General features: G+C 39.4%; 1 protein-coding gene across 5 annotated transcripts in view; it reads right to left on the bottom strand.

Annotated features, from left to right (window-relative positions):
• Positions 1-12,857, bottom strand: part of LOC117246626 (carboxyl-terminal PDZ ligand of neuronal nitric oxide synthase protein-like) — a 258,146-nt gene that overhangs the window by 39,267 nt on the left and 206,022 nt on the right. The gene's annotated exons all lie outside the window — the stretch shown is intronic.

The following is a 12,857-nucleotide window of genomic DNA, read 5'->3' as shown; positions in this document are numbered from 1 at the left end:
TTGTCCCTTCAAACACAATTTGCTTGTCAGGGAAATCAGGAGTGAGTGCTGTTTGCTTCAAATATTTGAGAGAAGATAACACCAAACAACGGACTGCAATGCGCTATCGTGTCCACCAAGCTTTAGCTGAGTGGATGTTTTTTCCTGTGTGACAAACTTTAAAAAGGGTGCTCTATGGGAACAGCAGATTGACATTCGGGCTCTGATAAGTCATCAGGTGTGGTGTAGCATAATAAAATTGTAAGTTTTATTTTCTGAAATCCTCGCTGTTTTACAGTACTTAATGAGGTGATGCCAAATTGTCTAAATGTAAGATATTCAGTCATTTAGCCATATTTCAATCAACAGAGCAGAAGCTTTTTTCCCAATATGTGAGAATATTGTTTTTGCTGTAATAAGGGAATAGTAAAGAAAAAGATTATCTGCTGAAGTGACATTAACCACAGATTCAGATGAACAGAGGACCATAAGTAAAGAATCGGGTTCTAAATTAGAAGTAATGACTTTGGAAACAATATCACAAATGCCAGACCAAAACTGCTGAATTTTAGTACACATGAAAAACTATGTCTCAATGTTGCCTCTGAGAACAGGAATCGATCAAATGTGGGAGAAACATCCACATACAGTAGATTTAGTGTACTAAATTATTACTGTGGTGAAATAAAACATTATCTTTCAGAGAAAATGAGCAAAATCGCTTTTGCAAAAGACATTTATTTAACAAATGCAGACTTTACTCAGGCTTTCACCTCGTAACTACATTGATCAGGAGATGAGAGGCTTTAGGATCTGCTGACTCAACTCAGCAGATGGCAGTGATTGATCAATCACATTGTACTTTTTACTGCCTGGTAATTAATCTAAGCAATGCTGAAGAAAAAACAGAAAACCTTCTGCATGTTTTTCCAGTTGGAGGCAAACAGATCAATCAGTGACAATCCTGTGGGGATGTGTGAAGAAAACCTCACAGAGGAGCTCAGGCAGAGCCGCTGCCAGTGGTGCATGGGGCTGAAGTTAAAATCTGATATTTAATAAGATGGACATATGCTTCTTGTAGAGCATCAAGTTGAAGAAGTTTAAAATTAGATACCAACCAACCGACTAGATACATCTAGAAATGTTAGTTTAAAAACACATTTTTGATTCTCAAGCTAAAATGATCAGACGATTGCTGCCGTTTGAGGTTCAACAATGTAATGCACTTTGTTGATATGTTTTGTATATATATCGTTTCTTCGTCTTCTTCTTCTTCTTCTTCTTAAAGAGATGATCAACTATTTTGATGTCTAATAAAGTGTCAGCTATTCAGCAAGCAATTAGGATTACAATACATCTGACGGTTTTATAAGTAGAACTCTGTAAGAGCATTAGGTTCTCATTTCTTGAGCAAAAATATTAAAAACAACTCTTGTATTCAAACTGTGAAAATGTTAAGCAAAATTGTAATCTTGACCTTCATCATTTGAGTCACTTTTCAAGCAAAAATGTTTAACAATTTTTTGGTACCAGTGTCTTGGAAGTGAGCTTTGCTCTGTTTTATATCATTGTAAAATTCTACATCTGTTGATTTTGACTAAAAATAAAAAAAATAATTTGATAAAAAATGTTACCTTGGGCTTTTATTTTTTTCACTACTTTTAAGAAATTACAGGCAAAACAATTAGCCAGTTAATCAAGAAAATAATCAGCAGAGGAACTGATCATTAACTTACCATTACTCTTAGTTTTTTGATCTTTGATCTCTCCATATACACTTACAAAAATGCAAATACACACACTGGGGGGCTCCAAACTACTGAAAAAAACATGAGTGATAGATATTAGATCTTTGTAATTTCCATGGCTTTATATCCCTCTATTACGTTTTTATTACAGGAGCAGCTGAGCTCCAGTGGCTGCTCTGATCCTCGTGTAACCTTAATGCCACAGTCTGCTGTGGTCTGCAAGATTAAAGCAGAGACTCAATTTCAATTTAAGACTGAAAGGCTAAGACTTCTATAACACTCTGAATCATTTATATACGTGGGGAGTGAGGCAAGAGAGAAAGACAGTGTTCACTCAGTGCACACATGTCCAAATACACACATACACACACAGACACACAGACACACACACACACACACACACACACGCTCCTGCAGCTTTTGTAGCAGCAATGACTCCCCGTTTTTACTTCAAAGTACTCTCCAAATCAAATGTTAGTGGCCCCACCTCCCACCCCACTCAGCTATCTCCTATCCTGAGCACATAATTGCTTTCAACAATTTCAAAGGAGAAATTCTCAAGGTTTCAAATCACAAGAATGGTTCAGAAGATGCCTAGTGTGTTGAAGGAGCCCACTTACTAATGACTTTCTGACAGCAGAGGCTGCGTGGCTCTCAATAGTTTGATGAAGCTTAACCCTGGAGTTTGAACATGGTCCAGCAGGACTTCAGATGTCAGCTGTCTAATAGGCAAAGAGGTACTGAAGGAGACTATGTCAAACATCCTTTTATCCAATAACACTACATGCATGTTGAATAGTAAGAATCCAGAAGTGCTCTTTGCTGTTGACATTAAGGAGTTTCCTGCTTTTTCTAATGGCTTCTTGTCTGTAAACCACTTCCCATTCTGTTCTGAACATATAAATAGCTTAATCAATATTAGAGGGCGTCTGAACAGGTGCCCATAAAATGTCGAGGAAGGCGGTTGGTGTAAAGGGCCGACAAGAGCAGCAGACCATTTTCAGAGAGCTGTGAATCACAGGGCCTCTGTGGAGGTACAAGACATTGAAACTTGTAATGACTCCCTGGTTTCTCATTTCAGCTTGATGTGGTAACCGTGGTGACATGAGGTCCTTGATGTCAGTGGTGACACATATCAAAAGGAGAAACTACAAAACAAACTGTAACTGGCATTTATAACACTGCAGAAAATGCTCCTGAAAGTCCTTCAGTGTTTCATGAGCAGTCTGAAAACCAATCAAAAATACTGAGATGAGGTGAACTGGATGTTTAGTATGCACTTTCACTTCGTTGACGACGCAAAAAATTGTGTTAATCAACCACCCAAACCGGACTTGACTCACAAACTGCCAACTTTATGCATTACAGTAGCACTGTTGTCAGGATCAAGGACTGAGACAATTAGGACTGAGTGCACGGCACTCTCCAAGGTGTGTGTGTGTGTCTGTTTAACAGAGAGAGCGACAGACAGAGGAGAAGAGAAGGTGTAAGGAGGACTACTGAATGTTATTGTGGGGCTAGGTATTGATAAATCACTCACAACCTTTGATATTTATATAATGATATAACCCCCAAACAAACAAACAAAAACGGCAGTCCGCCCAGCAGATGAGAGTAGATATTGATCTTTGATGCTGGCAAATCTTCATGATGACAGTGACTAACTTGGCTGCTAAAAGGGGTACCACTTCGTCCATCTGGCAGCCTTAAGTTTCCCTGGTATATACAGTAAATCAGAATTGTATGTAAAATGTCATGAAATACTGAACACTGCCCATCATCAGTTCCCAGGTGCTCGTCTTGTCTAGTAAACAAACAAATACCCACCTAGAGACCATTTTGCGATGGATCACTCCAGCCGCAATCCAGCGTTTTGATCATTTTGATCTCAACTACACACTTGTGAAGTTTCGTGACTCTGTGTCTTTCCTGGTTGTGATATTCTCGAGTTGAAAAATTCTGTCCACAGACAGACAGACAGACGTATAAACACCTAGCAAAAATACTCCCAATGACTTCTGTGGTAGCTCCTGTTACAGCTGGAGTCACCAGGACCACATTTTGCTACGATGACACACACAGACTCAGTGGGTGAAAACAATACCAGCCATCACGACACTGAAGCAGCTGGAAAAATTATTGATTTATTGTTTCACGACTACAGTGGGTTTAAAATACTTTTTAATATGAAATATATAATTTTTCAGCACAAACTTCTTCTGACTTCTGTTCATGCCATTTTCAATCTCCTGTTACTCTTTTGTAATGGTTCTTCCATGTCTTTTTTCTCTCATGTCTCTCTCTCTCTCTCATCATTGCCTCTATGATTTCTCCTTTTCTGTCTTTGCTTTCACCATTTTTCTCAGACGTAACCTGATCATTCCCTCCCCACCCTAATACGGAGCCAGTGAGGTGAAGAAATACAAGATGGAGTCAAAATTCACAGCCTCCATCCCAAGGCCTCCATTCCTCCTCCACATCTGCGTCCTCCTCTCTCACGTCCACTAGTCCCCAGACAGAAAAACAAGTGGTGAGGAAGACAGTCATCTACTTCCATTATCCTTGCACTTAGCAACAAACAGAGGTGATTCCAGATTGTGTTGGGGCCAAGCTGCCTCTGCAGAACTCATTTGTAAAGACTGACACCCAGATGATGACTTTGGTGGTGTAATTTACGGCTGACAGGACCACATATTGAGCTATGGAAGAGAGCCGCTTGACTTTGACATATACTGCCCTGATGACACCTCTAATAGCACATCAGCCACTCCTGCATGGTTTATACTGAGGCCTTGGGAGCAAGAGTCACATTTGTCCTGATGCCGTCCATGTTGAATATCTCGCTCAGAGCAGAACTGGATGGTAAAAGGACACTGAACAATCCCTCTTAGAAACATACTAAAGCAAAATAAGTTAAATAAGCCAGGGAAAAAATATTTTCTCTCAAAAGTCAGACCTTGGCTTTACCGTCTGAATATCTGATCAAAAGGAGCACGATGTCTGGTGGTGATGCAGTCACACAAGGTTAAATTTGGTTTTATTCTGTAAATGACCAGACCCAGTTTCTTTGGAAACAAGAAGCTGGTCCTACAGATAAAATACAAAAACAGAATGAAAAATTTATAGGATGAGAGACAACAAGCCCTAAATTATTACAGTTGGATCTCTCTGGCTGTTTCCTTTTGTCCACTAGTGCGACCATTGTTCTGGTCATGCGTCTTCATCTCAATGTCTTTTAATGGTTCAACCTAATCACTTAAAGGGGAACACAACCTAAATTAATAATTCCAATTTGTTCTTTCCACGGCCAAGACAAGTTCAATCAATATTTGCAAAAATGAGCTACTCTCTCTCTCAAAGCCAGAAACTGGAAAACTATGTCTCAAACCTGTGATGTCATTAAGTACAAAGTCTGGAGCTGCTCCATAGACAGTGAACAGGAGCCTGATTTTGTGGACCCACAGACTGTTTTTCTTTTTCATACCCAAATGAGCACTGGTTTGTTGTAGTGTTCTCAGATCTGAAACAGAAATGTACCCATGTACTCACAACATTCCCCTGGCTGCGCAGTGTCATTTTTAACATCCTTCCCAATTCACTGTTTATGAAGCAGCTTTAGACTTTATACCCCATGATATTACAAATTTGAGTTTTAGCACTCTGGTTTTTGGATTTGGGAGAAGGTTGTTCATGCTTACTATTATTTTTGGTCTGTCTTGTACCATATAATGTATGATTTTTGAAAAACTGGCATAATTCCCCTTTATTTGACAAATACACCCATTATTCATTGTGCATATTTATTGGGAATGTCCGTGGGAAGGTCTTGACCTTAACTAACATTTTGATCCACAAATCCATTGACAAATACATAGTTTGTCCCAGCTCTCTAGAATGACACACAATAACTTTCTGATCTAATACCCCTGTCGACACACATTTGTCTGTGCTTTCCAAGACCATTAAAAAGAAGAGTTTTACCATGTGACACACTATGGATAAGGTTAGGTTGGCACAAAACGACTTTAAGTTTAGGGAACAATTAGGGTTTGTGTTAAAATTACTACTTTGTTAAGGTTAGGGTACTTTTGTTGTCCATTTGGTAAAGGTTATCTTTGTTAGTGACTTTTATCCTTGTTTTATGTATTATTGTCTTTTTGAATGGATATATTCTTGTCTTGATTTTTGCTCTGTGAAGGACTTTGTTATTTTTGCTTTGACCAGTGCTTTACAAATAAAATTATGGTTGACTCCCCACATCATATTTTGGGGACCATTAACAACATTCAGTACCAACACTTTGAGCCCTGTCTCATATCTAGCAAAAAGCAGAACACAGCGTTTTGCAACTGTCATCGCTAGTTTCAAACCAATGCATTTGTCATTTCCACAGCCAGTGCCCATGTTGTCTAAGAAGCAAATGTACTTGCGCCCTTAAAATGATTATCTTAAAATGAGGTGTAGTCAGTGCATTGTTGGCGCATTGCTATTTTGAAGCCACAGAAAGCAACTGCCCCACTGACCAACAAAAACCTGGTTTCAGATCAGGATTGCACAGTATACTGTATATTACTGCTTTTTAAAGGGCACATTATTCAGACAGTAAGATGCGCCTATAAAGGTGGATTAACAACCCCTGTACACTCTGCTTACAACACACAGGGACGTGCAAATGGTTTGCGGGTGAGTAAAATAGTACATCATTAATGAGGTAAATATTACTCACGTTCTCTAAAATGTGAACACAGTAGAGCGCTGCATAGCTGCTGTCTGCTGCTGCTCCACATCAGACTCCCCATTAAGAGAGACGCTGTGCACATTTACACACCAGGGTCAGCCTAACTTCATTGATTATTTCAGAAGCGAAAAGTTTAGTTGCCTTTCCTCCCTCCAGTTCATCATTAAGGTTTTAAGTTTTGTTGTTTAAATGTCCCACGATATTTGCTGCAGTGACACCACTGCTCTTACTGAACTACTCTCAGCAGAAAACCACTCGCTTCTCTGATTTGCCGCATCTGCCATGTAAATAGCAGTATGCCAGGTTCAGGCTCACCAGCATTTTAAAGGAAATTAAAGATGACCAGTTGCAATCCTGTACTCTAGGAGGTCCCTGGTAAAGAAGCCCAATGGGCCCCTCACCAACTTTGGGGCTAACCCTCTTTATTCAGTTAACAGGCGACAGGCAAGACACAGGAACTTGGCTTAGGGCTGAAGGAGTTGTGGCATTTATTTACTGACAAATAGCCTAAACTGTACACACACCGCACTGCTTTGTTTAACATTGTTCTCTGATTTCTGTCTCTCCATCTCTCTCTCTCTGGGCGCCATTTAAGGGTTTTTTGGGGTAGCAGTGGTGCACTGTTCATGTTACATGCAAAACACACATTCAATTAATTAAGGGCCGAAGAACAATCCCTTTGCACCCATTAAGTGCTGTTAAACTAGCAAAAGGGAAGTTGGACACGCCCTAAATGCCCTTGTGCCAGGCACTTTATAACATGCACTACAGATCCTTCAAACAGGGCCCTAAATGTTTGCTGGGAATAAAGAAAATAGTAGTGCAATTATCGAAAGCAAAACAAATCAAGATACAATACTACGCTGACAGATTGCACATGACAATGATGGTTCTATAATCCAGGTGATTCTGTGATACCTGACATATTGCAAGACAACCATCCATAATGCGTATGTAAGACTAGTATTTCTCCCACACTGCCATTGCGGTAGTTAATTGATGTTGCTATATCTCCATTTTCCACATTAATTTATTTTCTGTGGAGGTGTACATCAGTGCTGCAACAGATTGGTACCTCCATATCACACATCAGACATAACACACAGCACATTTATTCATGTAATTAAAATGTGATCAGGTAGCGGCAAGTACAGAATAACAATTTGTTAAATTATGGTAAAACACAAATGCTGCAGGAAAGGGAGACTGGCTTGAGGTTTTCTTTTTCTTTTTCAGAAACCAATTTAAAGACTGGTCTGAACTGAAGTAAATGCATAAACAGATCAACATATTTAAGAATTACGTTGTAAATGTAAAAACATTAAGAGTTAACACACACAACCAGACTGTCAGACAGCACGACAATCCACTAAAAACATCGAAAATTATTTTAAAAGGAGGGAGAAGACCTCAAATGCCTACTAAAAGTAGAACCCAGACAAAGAGCCAATTAAAAAGGTGCTCCACTTGTGCTCACTGTGGGGGTCCCTTGGTAGTAAACCTGCTGCTACCCAATGTTTTCTGCCGTCTTATCTGAGTGTCGTGAAATTGAAGGAGCTTCAAGCGACTGAAATGACTCCTTAAAGCTCTAATTAGGCAGCAGCATCTCTCTTCCTTTTTATTGCGTTCTTTGTTCAAAACTGTTCCCCAGAACAGAACGGTGCCTGAGGACAATTTTCATCTTCCCGGCTCCTTCTTTCACAACAGTTTGACATTTTTTCCTCCTTGCTTCCTCCCATCTTGTCAGTTCTTTACAAGCCAAAGAAACATCTTTATTTAACTGATTTGAACATACAGCAATGTAAAAAGATATTTCACTTCATCCAACTTGGTAAAACACAATTGTGATTAAACCTACAGGCTTTTACTGTATGTTTTTTGCTCGAAACGCCTTAAAATTAAATGCAATTTTGCCCTAATTTTAGAGTTTTGAATAAGTGCCATGCAGAAACCTTCAGTTATCACTAAGAAGTGCTTTGCAAAGAGCACTTGGCACTACGTACGGAAACAAAATGAGAATGTTAAAAAACAAAATCAAGCCCTTGTGGATTACCTCCTAATCTAAAAAATGCAGATATCATAGAAACTGGATGACAAGGCTGTTTAAATGATACCGTTTCCCTTTCAGACAAAACTGAAAAACAGCAACTCTCCCACTGGTAGCGTAAGGGGATTAGGACTGCCGGTTGTGTGTTATGACTCCACAGGGTTGGTTGCTGAGGATGTACTCTTCACACAGGATTACCATCATCGCATTCCCTGCCCACGCCAGGTCCCTTTGATTTGGAAGTGTTTGAAACCCCTCCAACACTTGTTTGTCTCTATTTTTATCTCATTTTTGGAGGAGAAAAAAAAAACTGAAGGGGAAGTGATCATTTTGCTGGTGCAATGATAAGGAAACGATTAGAAATGCACTCATTAATGTGCGTAACGTGGTGAGAGAGTGCTTGATGAAGTGAGAGAGAACCAGAAAAAGCCAAGCAGCAGTGTGGGAAAAAAAGAGAGCAAGACATAATAATTGTGTAAAAAACAGACTGAGACAAAAAGGGGGATGGAAAGAAGATGTGTTTGTGAGGAGAAAGACAATGGGAAGGATAAATAAAGGACAGACCAATGAACCAAGGAGAAATGGGAGGAAGGTGCAGGTGGCAGGAAAAAAGGGAGAAAGTTGAAGGGAGGACAGGAAGGAGAGGGAGAAAATAAATGAAAGGAGAATGAAAAAGATATGAGGAAGGGAGAGAGGGAAGTATCGAACAAACAAAAGTAAAAGAAGTAAGTAAGGGATGGAAGGGAGGAAATGGGGTGAGAAAGAACTGAAGGGAAAATCAGTAAGTAAGCTAGAAAGAGACAGAGATGAAGCGAGAGGTCAAATTTCATTAAGCAGGGGGAGAGCAGCATCTGCAGAGCGAACTTCATCTTGAAACAGATCATCGTGGTGCTCCCTCACTTCCCTGACTTCATTAAACATCTCCACTTCCACTCATTCCTGAGAGAGCCGTGATTAGCGTCGGTCAGCTCGCTAATTTACCGCCATTTACTTTGACCTCTGAACATTTTCCCAGTTTCCTGGTTAGGCCACAATGTCACACAACACTTTCATCAGCACAGACACTGAAAACTGAAAATATCCAAAAATAAGTTATTTCTTCCATAATTAGCTGGAATGACAGAAATGCTGCCATATTGCATCATTACTTTGAAGTACTGCAGCTGAAATGATCAAAGATTTTCATATTAACAGGGCTGCAACTAAAGACTATTATCATTATCGTTAATCTGCTGATTTTCTTCATGATTAATCTACAGTTTAAAGTTCCCAGATCCCAACGCTCGACTTGGCTTATAAGATCAATGGTAAAAAACCCAAAGATATTCTATTTACACTAATATAAAACATAAAATAGCATCATCTTCTCACATAAGTAAACTGGAACCAATGAATGGTTGTTATTAGTGATTTAAAAAATGACTGATCAATTCTCAAATAGTTGCAGATTAATTTCCTGCCAACAGACTGATGAAGTGATCAATCAATTCAGCTTAAAGAAAAAAAAAACAAACTGAAAAACTAAATAGAGAAACACAACAAATGAAAACAGGGGTTGCTGAATGGTGCACATCATATGTTATGGCTTTAACTAGGAGTTTATTTTCATAGAATGGTGGTCTGTATTTATATATATTATCTTTATTTTATTATCGCTCCGTGTGAATCCCCGGCGAATGAGGGCAATTTGGATCCTGGAATGGCGGACTCCACCACTAACAATGAAAACTGCTCTATGGAGGAGAAAATTCCAGACTGTAAATACACTGAATGGCTACTGCTGATAAAAAAAAATGTTGACCATAGCACATATCACTGGGAGCAATAATCAAATCATAAACAACAGCAATATCTGCCTTTAACATAACTAGGTTTCCCCACGTGAAAAGTCAGAAAAATAAAAAACAGAATAATGCCATTTTATTTCCTGGTGTGAAACTGAGGCAAAGACACCAGGGAAAGCTTTTTTGTTTTGAATGGGAAACTACGTTTGCAACTAATAAAACAAAAACACACACAAATAGAGATGTGCAGATGAGCACACACACATTTTCACATATCTCACTAATGTGTGCCACGTAATCCCTCTCTTTCACAATGTGCATTATTAGTGCAGAACTAATCATCTTGTTACTGTCTACTGTTTGACCTTCAGTGGTGGAGTAAGTTCTCCTCCCTCATTACAGCTGGTTAGAAGGAGCCTCAGGCAGGTTTAGTGTTACCTGTAAGAAGGAGTTTGTCTGAGAGAGTGAGGGAGAAAGACAGAGAGTACAGAAACAGGCAGTTTCCTTCTCTCTCCTAGTAAACACTTGGTCTGTAATGCTGGGTGATCCTTTCAAGATTCACTTTAGTGAACTGATGACGTAACAGCATTTGTCCAGAAAAACTGAAATAAATACTGTATGTGTGTGAGTGTCTGTGTGTGTATATATATGTAGCCTATATAGTAAAAGTATTTTATTCCAGTATCTATGTTTTTTTATGTCCTAAGCATTTTCATTAATTCGTTACTACAACATAAAATCAGAAGGTTTGGTGAATCAGTGGTCCTAGCTTGCTACTTCGATCATAGGTTAATCACATGAAGTCAAGTGTAAAAACAAGTGCTCTCTAAGCTGCAGTTAAATTAGGATTTCCAGTCAAGCCAGGTTGCATGTCAGATAAGATGCTACATGCTAGCCACTACAATGACACAGACTTCATGATGGAAGCAGAGAATGGCATCCCACAGCATAGAGGATGAGAAATGATTCAAGCAGATAAAGATTTGTGACAGGTAACAGCATGGTGACTGCTCCACTGCAGTGTGTCTGCCTGGGTAGTCAAAGGTTTTCTTTAAATCCTAGAAGTCGTGAAGATGACCTCATTTTTCCTCAAGTGTAACGTACACTCCTTTTTTAAGGTGGTGTTAAGAAGAAATAAACTTCAAAATCCTCAGGATTCTGAGCGCTTGCTTTTTTATTTCCAGCATTTACTTGTACTTTTACTTGATTACATTTAATGTAATAAATTACATTTGATTCTTAAGTACAGTAAATATCAGATACTTAGACTTTTAGTCGAGCAACATTCTAATAGGTGACTTTAACTTCTACCAAAGTCATTTACTGGTGAGATATCTGTATTTAAGTGTGGCCCTCAGGTGCTTCATCCATCACTGCCTCCATGTTAGAAACCACAGATTGGGAAAATAAAAATTTAGAAACATTTTCAATTACTTTCTGTCAATCAATCAACTAATTACTCAGGAAGTCATTTAAGAACAACCATTACAGGCCTAAATGATATACAATGGCAAGAGAAGCACAGGTGAAGGCCTCTGCCCACCAAGTGCGTACTTTTCATATGCGTTATTTTAATCTGTCATCCCATAAAAGTGGTTGTGCAATAAACCTTGCACACTGAGTCTGATTGACTGTTTCATTGCTCTATTGATTTGCTCCCTTGCTCTGCTCCACTGGAAGGACCTCCCTGGCTGTCACCACTCTCTACCATCTTACATTTGGCACCGCGGCTACCTGACAGAGCTGAGCTGTCCTCCCTCTCTGTCTCCACACTGCCTCTCACTCTCTGTCTGTGTGCGGTCCTCATCCTCTATTAAATCCTCCCCCTCCCTCGTCATCATTATCCACCTGAATATTATTATCTTACAAGGCTATCTGAGTTATGATACTGTGCACCCTGTTCCTCTCTCTTGCTGCAGATGTGTGCATCTTGCAGGATACACCACATTTTCTTCACTGCTTTTTGGTCAAACAACTCTCTAGGCATTAACAGACGTAACAAAACTCAGAAAATCAAACCTGTTCCAGAAACTTTAATGACGGACAAAAGTTTTGAGGTCAATGTTTAAACGTTATTGACACAACGTCAGGTCATCTTTATTTTTTAAATGTGCAACAATTTTGGATGAAAAATTTAGACTTGGTTTGCAAAGGCCTTTAGACTCACAGATCAGTCTTAAAGTAAACAAGCTGAAGAGTCAGTGGAAACTAATTTTGAAGCTGTCTGGAAGCTAACAGTTACAACAGCTCAGACAAGTTGGGACCACCTGGGAAACCTCACTAAATGGCAAAAGAGCCAGGGTCAGGGGAAACCACCTCTAGGTGGCTCATACTCGTCTGAAATATTCCACATTAGATAAAATACTCTCTTTCATGTGCCAAAGCCGTTTTGACTCATTTAAAAAATCTACACCAGTGTCTCTGCTAGCGGGCAGTGACCTCCGGCTTCATCAAAGTATAATTAATGACATTTATGTCTGGGCACGCTCAATCCCAACGTGTGAGCTGTCAGCTGTAGCAGCAGCCTGTCTGATGTCGTTCAGGTCATGACAAGGGACCAG

This window comes from Epinephelus lanceolatus, chromosome 6 (assembly GCF_041903045.1).
Source record: "Epinephelus lanceolatus isolate andai-2023 chromosome 6, ASM4190304v1, whole genome shotgun sequence".
NCBI classification, from domain to species: Eukaryota; Metazoa; Chordata; class Actinopteri; order Perciformes; family Serranidae; genus Epinephelus; species Epinephelus lanceolatus.
Note: the sequence above shows the minus strand (reverse complement) of the source record. Positions and strands in the feature narration are given on the sequence as shown.